Source organism: Sinohyriopsis cumingii, chromosome 2 (assembly GCF_028554795.1).
Source record: "Sinohyriopsis cumingii isolate HCF-2022 chromosome 2, ASM2855479v2, whole genome shotgun sequence".
NCBI classification, from domain to species: Eukaryota; Metazoa; Mollusca; class Bivalvia; order Unionida; family Unionidae; genus Sinohyriopsis; species Sinohyriopsis cumingii.
The window spans coordinates 77190553-77205781 of NC_142962.1; the positions used below are offsets into that span (position 1 = coordinate 77190553).

Here is a 15229-nt window from a genome sequence, read left to right on the forward strand (position 1 = left end):
TAAATAGTTGATATAACCTAGTTTGTTACTTGTATATCCAGATAATTCATTTCTCAAATGTCAAAACTGCTGGTTTTTAAAGCTAAATGGGAAAGGATCGTATTTAACTGTGAAATGAAACCACCATTAGAGTTCCCTCGATCCTTTAACAATCAAATTTCACTACGATGTCTTCACACTATAAAATACTCTCCTTTAAAAATATTTTGGTTAAATCGCTAACTATTAGTTTCTTCGTTTTATGTATAGCGTGTTAAGTTTTAGATGTTTCCTCCTGTGCCTTGTGCATCCTATAACTTCGTGCCCAAAGCATTTTGTAACGCAAAGTCACGTTTAACATTGATGTCCTTTCTGAAATTTGACACGTCCAAAGCTGTCAATTTTGATATGACTGAAGGTGTATGTATGTATGTATGTATGTATGTATGTATGTATGCATGCATATATGTATGTGACTGATGAGAATATCAGAGCACTATTTCATTTCAAGCAAAGACATCTGAAGCCGAAAGAAAAAAATTCCAAAGCAAAGGAGGGTTTACAGGTTTAAAAGGTTAGTGTTAGGACTGGTCGTCCTGGGGTCATGATAATGCGACTGAGTGGGACATGATGCCCCAGTGCTAGACATCACTATAAAATGCCACACTGTAGACATCGTACGACTGAAAAATTGTTAAAGCTACGTTAAAAATCCAAATCTCTCTCTCTCTCTCTCTCTCACACACACACACACACACACGAAACGTGTATATTCAGGAGAGACAATCACAATAATGTACCTCGTTAACACCTGTCGTACATACATGGCATAGTAAATATTTAAAAATCTATTTTTCAAAACGATGGGTTCGAATATAAAATAATAATAATAATAATAATAATAATAATAATAATAATAATAATAATAATAAATGTCATCGTTTGTTTTTAAAAAATAGTTATTTCATAATCTTTATTAATTGAGAATATTACAATTGTAAAGAATCGCTATTCGTTTCGGCGAAATTAATATGGATTTTCTATTATTAAGAATGGTTGGTTACTTGTCCTCGTCTCCGGAATCTTTCCCATACCATCTGGTCGAATGAGACATATTAATGAAGTTAATGGAAAAATTATAGGACTTCAACGAATTAATGAACTATGATCACCAGTCAGATTTTAAATTGGTCCTGACGTTTCGAAGATTAATTCAATAATTGATAATGTTTATCAGCGTTTTGCTCTTGACAAGATTGTCATACAGGGATGACAAAACTGGCAAAGGGACCCGTTCATGTTCCATTAAGATGCAAAGATTCAATCAGAAGACTTAGCGCTTCAGAATTCGATCTGTTATTCTCTTCTGAAGCATTATAACGAATGTTAGGTCCTGAACGCTGCGAAAGAAGTCGTTCTGAAAATCTCTCCAACACGCGTGCGCACAACATAACCACGAGAACAATTCCAATCAAAATTTGAAGGTTTATTGAATGTGATATATGATATGATATTTTTAATAAATTATTAAACATATGTGATCTAAAGTTAGCTACAACGGACTATTAATATAAATATTTACACTGACGTAATGTGTGTGAAATAAGGTTTAGTCAATCAGCCTGCTCCGACATGTCTCGCTATGCAAGGACCCTCCATCAAAACAAGCCAATAAGAAAATAAAGAACAGAGTTAAAGAAAAAGAAATAAATAGCTGAGAGAGAGAGAGAGAGAGAGAGAGAGAGAGAGAGAGAGAGAGAGAGAGAGAGAAATTTTGACCAATCTGCCTTCTCGTATACGTTCAGCAACATAATATACCACTGTCGTGCAAAAATCACATAAGCATTCCAGGCGAGTGGAATACTCGAGCGGTTTGTGACTAATGTCTCCAAATGTCGTCTTGGCCTCCTGGAATATTTTCTGATCAGAACATGTACATTTTCACTATATGGTTAGCGATTGTTGTGAACTACTGTTGTAATCAATATTTTATCTAACTTAAGTCTCATGACGATATGCATCCTTCGTGATTTTCTGATCAAGGATACTGTATGTCAAGATTTCTTTGAGTGAGAATGATCTGCATTTTTAAAGCTGATTAGTTTAGGACATAACTTACGCATTAGTTTAGGACATAACCTACGCATTAGTTTAGGACATAACTTACGCATTAGTTTAGGACATAACTTACGCATTAGTTTAGGACATAACCTACACATTAGTTTAGGACATAACCTACACATTAGTTTAGGACATAACTTACGCATTAGTTTAGGACATAACTTACGCATTAGTTTAGGACATAACCTACGCATTAGTTTAGGACATAACCTACACATTAGTTTAGGACATAACCTACGCATTAGTTTAGGACATAACTTACGCATCAGTTTAGGACATAACTTACGCATTAGTTTAGGACATAACCTACGCATTAGTTTAGGACATAACCTACACATTAGTTTAGGACATAACTTACGCATTAGTTTAGGACATAACCTACGCATTAGTTTAGGACATAACCTACGCATTAGTTTAGGACATAACCTACGCATCATCCCCGTACTTTATTATTAACATTCTACAAAGACAGTTCACTGTCCCTCTGAATAAAGGCATGACGTGCAAGAATACAATCCAAATATCTCGTCGTCTGTCTGTTGTTGATTCATAACACACAATTACGTAATGATTCAATGAAACTGAACACAACGAATTTGCACTGGACATTTCTTATTTCAATATGCATGATTTGTTGCTGGTAGTATTCGCCGCATCTCGATCCGATTTTGGTCTACTCTCATTACAGATTCTTCAACAAACATTTGGTTTACGGCTATTTTGGTAGGATTAGATATTAAAACATTTGATGTTCATCATGGAAATTGTATTTGATGCAAAGATGCTTGCCAAGACGGTTGAAATGTTTCGTCTTAAGTCTGTCACAGTCACAAGAAACCAAATTCAGTGGCAACTAAGTATTTGACACTGCCCTGTGTTTCATTCTCACAGAAATAATATAGCGATTAATCAGAAAGCAAAATAAAATAGATCGACATAACGCATATCTGATGTATATATATATATATATATATATATATATATATATATATATATATATATATATATATATATATATATATATATATATATGATTAAAGATGCGTTTCGCCGAAGCAGTATTTTTAATTATCTCAAACAATGAGTATGCCCAGAGAAGAAAGAAAAGTTGAGAATTTTATTTCTTTATTGCATCAACATTTTCTTCGATTAGGAGCAATGCCGTGTGTTTCTTTCAAGAAGGGGACCCGAGTGGCCGAGTGGTCTAAAGTGCTCATCGTTCCGGATCACTGCCATCTCACCTCTGTCTGCGTGGGTTCGAATCTTAGGTTCAGGCTAACGTGAGTACGTGAGAAAGCTTGCCAGTAGCTTCTCGTGGGTCGGTGGTTCTTCCCAGGGCTTTCCAGGGTTCTTCCACCATCAGTTATATTGGCTGCCATGTATAGCCTATCTTGTGCTGAAAAATGGCGTTAAACCCTGCAACAACGTCAACAACAAATCTTTCAAGAAATTAAGCAGCTGTATACATGAAATCTCGTACACAGTATGTAAAGGTGTTCGCGTATTATTCGCCAGCGAATATATAACTCAAGCCTTCATGCAATATCCATCATGGAGAATGTAGCCCAAGCGTTCACTCACTATTCACCATGAAGACTGTAACTTAAGCGTTCACGCAATATCCTTTACGGAGAATGTAGCTCAAGCGTTCACTCACTATTCACCGTGAAGAATATAACTTAAGCGTTCATACGATATTCAACATGGAGAATCTAACGTAAGTCAGAACATTTTTTCTAATTGTTTCTTGTCATAAATTGTTCTGTTCTTCAGCGGATGTGTTTTAAATCATTTTCCTCTGCCTTCGCTAACGTTAGTGGAGTCAGTATAATTAATCAGTTACGTCGTACCCATTTGTTTTCTTATGACATGGGCTAGGATAATCAAACAGTCCTACAGTAATAACAGTCGAGGCCTATTGAAGTTTTGATAAATAATACTTTGTCAGACGACTTCTATTTCCATTATATTTTATCTGTAGAGTAGAGGAATGTTTTTCAATTTTAGAATATTTGAAGTATGTTTCTGCATGACATATCATGCGACGTTGATTCAAGGCTTTCCTTTCTCTGATAATATACATCATATATTTAATTTAACATTGTCGCAATATTATTCTGTAAGAAGGAAAAGAAAAAGCATTTGGTCTGAAATATATTCATTTAAGTTGGAAGGAGGTATTATGATTTCATTTGCTTTTTCTTGTCTGATGTAATTACTAATAACCAATCAACCATAAAACATTTAGTGTCAGCACAAACTACTAGTGTCAGTCACATGACTGGAAAAGGTGCATGTAAATAACGTGCGAAGAAAGTGTCATGGCTCACGTATTCACCAGACATGACATGGTACTATTAACAGCAACTATACTATTTCGGCATATGGCTTTAGTAACCGCGTTACAACTAAAAATATACATGATTAAACTATTTAAACACTCAATTGGCCATAACAATATATTTAATTATAAGTTGTTCATTTTAATTTCATGTCTTTCATTGCTATATTTCAACAAATTCTTTCTTCAAGAAATCTTTTTTTAAAAATCATTTTCACCTTGTCAATATTACAATGCTATCTATAAAAAAATAATTTCTGATGAGAATTTTCTGTGTCACGTGAGTGCGAAAGGGTATTTAATAGGTATGGCATGTCATGGCACGATATCTGTTTTAGAAATATTAGATAAATTCACACATAAATAAATAATCACACAAAGTGGTGCCAATTTAGCAAATTAAGGACGCACGTGTGATTGGGATATACACTAGAATATCGTGCAGCACGCCAACCAGTTTTTTATGTTTGACACGGTGTCGCTGAAGAGGTCGCCTTATTGACGTATTTTATAAATAAGCTTCAACATAACACTGTTTTGTTCCAATTGCTTTCGATGTTTTATTGTAAACGCTAAATAGACCTCATCGTCTTAGTTTTACTTCCACTTTATTTATTAAAGAATGTTCCCATGTGTGCAATGGGAAGGGTGCTTAAGTGGATCTCACGTTTGCAGAGAGTTCTATTTGCAAGGAAAAGCTGCTATAACATGAGAAAATTTATACTTTCAGAGCATACTTTTCGCTGGAATGAATTTATGCTGTTGGAGTTGATGAAAACTAATAAACGTTTTGACAAATTAAGCAGTTTTAAAAATAAAATTTTACATTATTTTTGAAAGAATAAAATGAACAGAAAATGAAACAAATTATGAAATCCCACGTTATGCCTTCAAGCATTATATTCGTAACGTTTTTAAAGACACTGAATCGGGATACCATGAGAGTCTAGATAAATCATTTTAGTTGATCTATCAAAGATAGTTCTTTTTTTTTTCATTCTTCTCTGTTCTCACGAGAAGTTGTGTAACTTGACAGTCTAACAACTTCCAGTAGTAGCATATGCTTGGTGAAAGTCATTACGTAATGAATAATTGCTTTGATCATTGGCATTGATTAAAAGTGACCATGGGAGTAAACATTATGATAATGCTAAGCAAAACTTATGATATAACCTTCTTTTTTTCACGATCATGTTATAATTCTTACGAGATTACTTCAATTAAACTTTTAGTGTCTAATCGTATTGAGTGATGACTTTCAACAACAACTCAGATAGAGCGAAAGAAGGAGGCATTGCAATTATAATATTATTAAATTAGTATGTATTATATTTTGAAGTGATTATTCTTCTTATTCATTTATTATTATTGTTATTATTATTATTATTATTATTATTATTATTATTATTATTATTTTTCAAGAATGTTTTATAATTATAATGTTAGCACCGATAAACATAGCTACAATTTACTCGCGAATTACAGATATATTGTATGACCACAGTGTTATCAATAATGATAATGGTAATAATTCTGATATTTTTTCGACATAATCGTGCACATTTTCCGACACACCATAACTATTATTTATGATCTTCAGTATGTCATTAAACCTTTTCATATGGAAAGTTTTGGCACATTTTCATAAATAAAGAACATCGATAAAGACCATTGATTTCTTGATAGCTTTTAAAAGCTTATTTTATGTACTCGCTTATAAGTCGAATCAAATTGCAAACAACAATGAGCGTGATCTGCCGTAGCATAAAGAGACTGCAGACCAGGGTATATGTTGTTTGTTCTACTGATTACCTCTAACGAACTGCTCACACTCAGATCTGCTGGCGCATTATGCGACGCCAGATCTGGAACTGTGCAGTTTGATATGGATTCGTCTTATAAGCGAGTATATACGGATGTTAAATTCCAACGTGTATGCTTCCTGGGGAGAAATAACTATTAACAAATCTTTCGGTATCAATCAACCATACCAAGTAATAAAGGACATAATCCTACCGCTGGGGATTAACGAAAGCAATCTACTGAAGCTAAGTTATAATCAGCCATCATTCATTCAGATACACGTATATGTAAGTGTACGCAGAAGGAGTTCTTTCTGCTGCGCTAAGTGGAAACACAAAAAAGTATGGCAAAGATGAACTCTCTCACAGAGCTCTTCACTACATCTTTCAACGTAACGCATATGAGTTTCATGAGGGAAATGTTGTCAATGCTGCAAGATGTAATAAAAGATCGTTATACCGCATAGCACAAGCAATGAGAGAGGCAAAGAAGCAAACCAAGTGATTCAATCTCGACTTTTGATATCGTGTTCTTTTGGTTTTATGTACAACATCTAAACAGTGCTCTGTTTCATAAAACTGTAGCATGGGTATTAAGTAAAGTACAACTCCAGGACTAACATTTTGAGTGGGAAATTATCATTTAAGAGGGTTTGATATCCACCCAGGCCAGAAGGGACCGGCTGCTAGTTATTTCCTTTGGAAAGGCACTTAGTTCCTCTTTCCTCAACATAATAAAGCCAGTAATGTATTGATAGTATTTTCATAACCTAGCACGTAACCGACTTGGTAAGTTAAATGTGTGGCAAACTTTATCATAGAGTCTGTTCCAATTTTGATATTATAACATGACAGGGTTGCTATAATTCATGAATTCAAATATAAAGTCAAAAAAATGAGAGAACGCATTTTTATTTGAATCGATAAACACGGTTTATCTATATAGTTATTTGATCTGGGTAGCTGCATCTTCACGAATTAGATCCCGGTAGAACATCGGATCTCTATTAGACAGTGATTCGATGTCGTCCCGTTATGAAACGAGACGTGACACAAGCACTCATATACACTATACTGACGACGAACTCTTTATAAATACCCGAAACAATTATTTCATTATCTCTGTTCAATTTGATTCCATTCATTTTCTTACATTGTACATTGCGTCTAAATTAAGTGTAACTGTTGTAGTCCCTACATGTGACCTTCGTTAGGTGACGACGTCCTTGACAGCAAGGAATCTCTAGTGTATATATATCCACATGTGATGCAAGGTTTCAGATTAGCCTCGGGAAAATTAGTCTTTATTATGAGCTGATTATTTTGGGTATACACGAACTCATAGGAAAATAGTTCGATAAGCGTTTTGCATTGTATACTCTCTTGGTTCTAAATGGTTCGTATAATACATGTGAGGTCTTCGCTCTTACTCCCAGTTGGTTCGTATAACACGAGTGAGGTCTTCACTCTTACTCCTAACTGGTCCGTGTAACGCGTGTGATGTCCTCACTCTTACTCCTGATTGGTCCGTATAACACGACTGATGTCTTTACTCTTGTTCCTAACTGGTCCGTATAACACGTGTGATGTCTTCACTCTTACTTACTCTTTTTCCTAACTGGTCCATATAACACGTGTGATGGCTTCACTCTTTCTCCTAATTGGTCAATAAAATACGTGTGAGGTCTACAGATTCTGCGTGATTTTACTTTATGTCTACTGCAACTATCTTGATTCTCTTTTGCTCGCCAAAGATGAAAGTAACTGCCAGAGCAATCTGCTTCAACACATCTGAAGCGAATAAAAGTCCTTATCATACACGAACCTATTGGAAAGTTTGTGTGTGATGGGAATTTTATTGACCTGCCTTATCTTTGCTCGAACAGGTGGATTGTTGAATTTCAGATACAAAGCGTATAAAAAACCCACTTGCTCTGCGATTTATTTTAGATCGACAAAACCTTTCCAATTTCAATTAGTATCATGTGTGCACACCCTGGTAAAAATGCAATGCGTGGCGTCTGTGTCCAAAGTTTTCAGTAAATTTATATTTTTGTGAAAGACTGAAAATGTAGATGTTTGAAACAGTTTTGGCGTGTAATTTATGGTCGACGGTGTTTAAACTAATGAAGAATCTATGATATCGGACACTGTTTGTGTTCACTGTTGTGGAATTGGCAAATCTTGAACCAAGGAGCCGTTTTGCTAACAGGCCGCATACGAGATATGCATTGATTTTGTTTTTGAGATGAAGAAGATAAAGGATGTTAATAAAGGATCCTTGGGCATTTAATGAGTTATTTTTCTTTTTCAAAAGAAATTAAATAAATGTTATGATGTCGATCAATGCACAAACCCTTCACATATCCAAATAAATTCACCTCTATCAGAATCCACAGATATTCTATACAAATTTATTTGCAACTGCTTCAAAGATTCTAATATATACTGAGTTCTAGCGTTTGCAGTACCTTTTATAAAATATGCTGAAATAGATTTATTACCACTTACCTAAGGTTTAAATGCAACCCCAAAACAATCTACAAGAATTTATATACGCATTCATCGATGACACAACGCACTCAAAATCAGTAAATAAAATATCTCCAGAGGTAATGAAATCTCATAGAATTACGATGCTTCAAAGAACCATCAAACAGTTTTATAGAAGTAGTGAGATGCTATCCAAAACTAAATTGTTTATAGTCCCTTATTATTTATGAATGATTCTATTGTAGCTTTTTTAATGAAATAACGCTTGAAATGATAGGTTTCCAGTATATCATACCTTTTTTCTCTATTAATACGCAATGTAGAAAATTATTGTTACACAAACAACCCAAGATCAATTCGAAAAGGAGTGTGATCCTATGAAAATAACATGTTATCGCTAAAATGGTAACCTACTGGTAATACATTTTTAGCCTACATTTTGACATACTGTAAAACAGTACTGTTGTGAGATAGATATGGTAAAACTTAAATAAATGACATACAAGAAATGAAGATAAACGAGATAACAAATTGCTTAATGCTGCATATGTCTAATTATTATGCAATTTGCGGGAATCAGAGTATAATTGGGAATTAGTTCCTGCAAAATGGACTGCCTGATGCCATCTTTTAAAAGAATTTGATTGAGATTAATATGGTGAAATTACTTGGATTTTGTTAATTTCGCTTCCCAGTTTCTCTTCAAACGTTAACAAGTCGAAATTGCTCAGGATTTAATGTCGTGCCCTGCATCTTCGACATCAGAGAGACATGGATCTTGACCAGCTGCTCATGGAACCCAAGCAGAGACTTCTGTTCTTAAAATGCTGAATCATTAGTATACACGGAAGCTCCAGACTAAAACATACGGTTCGAAATTTATGAAGCCAGCGAACATTTATTTTGCGCTTCTTTCAAAACGAAGACCTCCACGAAGAAGAAGCAAAGAATTATTAGGCATATTAAGTTGTTTCCAAAAGATTATGCCCAACATTTCATCCTGCAAGTAACGTGTATGTTAAAATAAATATAAAGTTAGGTCACATTATACAAAATAGACCAGAAAATCGAAGAAGAAAAAAACTAATTATGACTAGAAGATTCAGCAAATACAATCTTTCAGTCTAAGTTTGTTTCTTCGTTGTTTTCTTGTACACTTGCGCCATCGTGCTAAGTCGATTAACGTACTGAAAGATATCGTCGATAAATATTTTAAGACATGTTAGCATGAACCAAAATTTTCACTAATATATTACTACATAGGATACAAGACGTTCCAGCAGACTGGCAGAGAGTGCTTTTAAATGTACACAACTGAGTCATGAATTTCTAAATGCAACTGAATCAGATCACGGCAAACAAACGCTGCGGTTAAGGATCGTTGAATTTCAAAGTTGTAACAGAGGAACATTTTTGCAATAGTCGTTTCTTCGGTAGTGTCTTATGGGACAGCGCATATTTACGAAGGCGACTGAGTTCATTAAATGGTTGATCTTTTATTTCTAGATGGATAGCTTCAGCATAATCTAACGCTTAATGGGAATAATTAAAATTATTTTTAAATTGGTATGATTTAACCACCGCAATAGGAATTCAAAATATCGATTAATTTTCGAGCCAGGAATTCAATATATTCCCGGTAGAGTAACGGAGATAACATGCTGCTTGAAATATCGTAAAGTTTCAGCCCCTGAATGAACGATAGAGCAGTTGTATTTAATTCAAATATTTGTATATTTTCCATGTGGTTCTGCTTGTCTTTTTGCAAGTAACTTAAGCGCAAGTACAATGTCGTTCTAATAATGTATACATGTTCCTAATGACCTCCGATATACATGAGCAAGAAATGTTTACTTTCATGTACCAAGAACTTTACGAGGGAAATTTAAAAGAAAATTAAGGCGAAATGATTATTTTCAACGTTCACTTTATCGCGCTTCACCTCTATCAGGCACACATACATGTGATATTGTGCATCTCCAAAATATACAGAAGAATAATTCACGTTGTATCCGGTGGCCTAGTGGTTAGAGCCTCCGCCTCGGATGCGGGAGGTCGCGTGTTCGAACCCAGGCAGAGTCATATCAATGATTTATAAAAATGGTACTAACAACTACCTCGCTAGGCGCCCAGCATTAAGAGGTTATTATTAAGACTGGTCGGCCTGGAGTCATGATAATGTGACTAGGTGGGACAAGATGCAACATGTCTGCGGCATGATGCCCCAGTGCTAGACATCACTATAAACTGCCACACTGCAGTGATAAGACTAAAAATTTGTTAAAGATACGTTAAAAATTAAAATCACACACACACATTTTGTATGCCCACACACACACACGTCAAGTTCTTGAAGCAATCATGATGCATTTTAAGTGCAAAAGTAATATCCCTGCACTGCAAGAATAACTATTGTTATGAATTGCAGGCATCCCCTCCTCTCGCATTACGTTGCTATTCTAAAGCATTATGTGACTCTAATTGGCATTCAGATTACTTTTTTTGGCGACCCTGACGTTGACGCTGATGTCAAGACGACCTATGTCAAGTGCGTATTGGCATTTTAATTTCGTTAAATAATAAAGAACAGTTTCAACATTTTACAGGCAAGCTTGAAAATTGAATTAGCAATGTCACTGATATGAAAGAAGACAAATGAGCTTTAACACATTTTTGGAAACTACCGTCCTTGACATGAAATTTGTCTTTTTGTGATTGAACAAAATCATAAATTATAAAAAATGTCAGAGGGTTTGAAACTTGATGTCAAATAACTATCATTAGCAGAATATATATATATATATATATATATATATATATATATATATATATATATATATATATATATATATATATATATATATATATATATATATATATATATATATATATACTTAAATCACAGTCTCTTGTTGCAGCAAGACTCCTCAGTTCTGGAGTTTTGCAAATAAACTACAAAGCTATACTTTTAGTTAGGATAAAGTGGAACAAGTATTTGAAATGCAAGTAATTTCAAATGTAAGTAATGTGTAAATATGGGTTTTCATGGGAAAATATCCCTTAGATACATTTGGTTCCGTTAACTATGTGGGTTCTTGTCATGTGAAACACTTTGATAAGAAAGTATAAAGGAGAGCGCATGCCATTTTATTTCTATCCTAGCCATAGACTGTATTATTTCTTTGAAGATTTGTTGGCAAAAAGGGTCCTGCGTGTTTTCAAATTAGACACATCTGCACATTCTTCCCAGTCCAACCTTCCTCTTTCTTTTCATGTTGGTTCATTACTCGCTTAGACCCATTTTGTATGCCAACGTGCATTGCAATGCTTTTATCTAATCGATTTTAATTAGTTCGAGGAAACATCATTGCAGCTACTCTGCAAGCATCATGGTTTACAGTGAGAAACACGTATTTTAACCTTGGGTAATTTAGAAGTTTGCTTGGTAACGAAAATTAAAGTGTGGTTGCACATAGGAAGGGAAATATGCAACCAATACAAGTCACCATTACATGATTAAATTGACCATTTTTGGCATATAATACATTTCTTGCCTTAAAACGTCGACACTACACTAATTGGTAGCGCAATCGTTTTATGCGGAGTTTCACTAATATTCTGCAATCATATGTATTCTGTAAATATCGGGAAAGGGTATGACTGAATGGTATAATTTCGCTGTGCAACTGTTCCTTCAATTGTTTAACGATCCGAAAACATTAGTAAAATAAAAGTCATCTGCAACTAATATTACTTACATCTAAAGCCTTTCAGGAAGCTTTCTGATAGACAGGTACTAAAATTGTAAAGACTCCGAGGAACCTCTTTGATAGATGTAGTCTACAACAGGTACTAAAATATAAAGCCTTCCAGGAATCTCTTTGATAGATGTAGTCTTCAACAGGTACTAAAATCTAAAGCCTCACAGGAACCTCTTTGATAGATGTAGTCTTCAACAGGTACTAAAATTCTAAAGCCTCTCAGGAACCTATTTGATAGATGTAGTCTTCAACAGGTACTAAAATCTAAAGCCTCTCAGGAACGTATTTGATAGATGTAGTCTTCAACAGGTACTAAAACTATAAAGCCTTCCAGGAACCTCTTTGATAGATGTAGTCTGCAACTGGTACTAAAATATAAAGCCTCACAGGAACCTCTTTGATAGATGTAGTTTACAACAGGTACTACTTAAATCTAAAGCCTAAACTCTTCAAATCTAAAGCCTTTCTCCTTTGAACGATGGATCCGTCAAAACACCACTGCTATTATGATTATGACCGCTAATTCTCACTCAATACTGAGATAGACCTAACTGCAGGGCCTGATTTGCTGTTGCAGCTAACTCACATCAATCAAATATGCGTCCCGAAAAAGTAAATGGGTCAAAAGGACATATTCTATGGACGTTATGAAATAAATTGAAGAGGGGAAAACAATTTGGTATAGCCTGGTAAACAGTTTTCATGCAAGCAATGTAAAAAGCTTGTATCCAATGTTCTTATTCCATGTTACGTCAAACACACACACACACACACACACACACACACACACACACACAAAATAATAGTTTTAACAGGTGATATAATGCACTGGAAAAAGAAAACATACGAACAAGGGTATGGAGAAATTCCTCAATTACTGCTGAGAAATAGTTTAGAAAGAGAAATTAACAGTTGGTTCATAAAAGTTAAAACTTTCTTATCAACCATGCCTAAAAAGATAATGAAAGCAAAATTACATAAAGTAATATAGTGTGTTTATCTTACGCGGTAGAATAGTGCTCTATGTCATCTGATCATCTTCGGTCGATAGTTCTGTACCTTTTATTCATCTTGATACCATGTACTCATGTTGATACATTGTACTCATGCGTGATGCCCTGTAGTCATGTTCATACCTTATACTCGCGTAGATATCCTGTACTCGTGTTGATACATTGTACACATGTTGATATCTTGTACTAGTTTTGATACTTCGTGCTCATGCTGATACTTTGTACTATTGATTCCCTGTATTCATTGTTGGTACATTGTATTCATTCTGATGTCTTGTACTCGTATTGATACTTTGTACTCATGCTGATGTTTTGTACTCGTGTTGATAATTTGTATTCATGCTAATAATTGGCACCTAATTTGCTCATGCTGATACTTTGCATTCATACTGTTATACTGCACTCATGTTGATACTTTGTACTCATGTTGATACATTGTACATATTTTGTACTCATGTTGATACTTTTTACTCATGTTGATACCTTATACATACATTGTACTCACGTTGATTGCTACATTGTATTCATGCTGATACTTTGTTGTTTGTCTTGTACCTTTGTATCCATGTTGATACGTTGTACTCATGTTGATACCTTGTATTTGTCCAGATACGTTGTACTCATGTTATAACCTATACTCGTCTCGATGCACTGTACTCATATTGATAATTTTTATTAATGCCAACGCCATGTACTTTTGTTTAAATTACACTTCGATGTGATATACACTAGCCATAATTTTAATTAAATTTCATAAGATGCGATGATTTGGCAAATTTTACTCGAGTTTAGTTGAAAAGACTTGATAACGTATGATTAAGATCAGACGGATTTACAACGATCTTTTTTTATGATCCTTTGTACGTAACCTTGCTGGAAATAGAAACGTGATGACATCTTCTCTAGATATGGGCGCTTAGTTCGTACAAATATCTTCAAAGGCTATCCTACATATATTATTGATTCAGAACATGTTTTTATGAGATCTTTCATACCAAATTCAATTGATTTATACAAAGTTTTGTGCTTAAACAGGATTTGTGATTTATTTAAGAGGTAATAGAAAAATGTGCATGTGAAATCGTAGATATCCATCGTCTACAAAAATCGTGTTTCAGTTTGGCTACACATGGTTTAGTTTGGTTCCAATCGATGCCATCAGGATGAACCAAATAATGCGTGCTCATTTTTTAGTTGTCCACATTCACGAGAGAAGAAAAGATTTTATTATTAGCTGCTGTTAGAAATGCAGAATTCAACATTTAGATCTATCAACATCCTGTATCATCATTGATTGTTGAGCCTTGTTTGGATCGGTGTGTAAAATAATCGATTCAGTGCACCTGCTCTCGGCCAATAACAAGATAGGTGTAGTCCCTTGCGGCGCAAAAATAGCCATATCAGTTTCCTTGCCTGAATTCAGATAGTTATTTTTGGAGACGATTTAGTTCATTAAAAGTGTCTATCAAATTTATACTTGTCAAAATGTATTGAAGGAAACGTAGGATGTGGATTATGTAAAGATTTTTGGCAGGGGATAGTCAAGACATCGGAGACGAAACAGCGAGTTTTAACGGCAGTCACTATGCCGCGAAAGGCAATTCTCGATTATGCTCTTTAACCACGTCTCTACCCTCTGTGGCCTCATGCATGAAAAAAAAGCATCGCTAGGTAGGTAGGTGGACAGTAGACAGGTACGTCCTTAAAAAATATAGTTAT

At 34.7% G+C, this 15229-nt stretch overlaps 1 long non-coding RNA gene across 2 annotated transcripts in view; it reads right to left on the reverse strand.

Annotated features, from left to right (window-relative positions):
- Positions 1-15229, reverse strand: part of LOC149805227 (uncharacterized) — a 124398-nt gene that overhangs the window by 59530 nt on the left and 49639 nt on the right. The window lies entirely within an intron of this gene.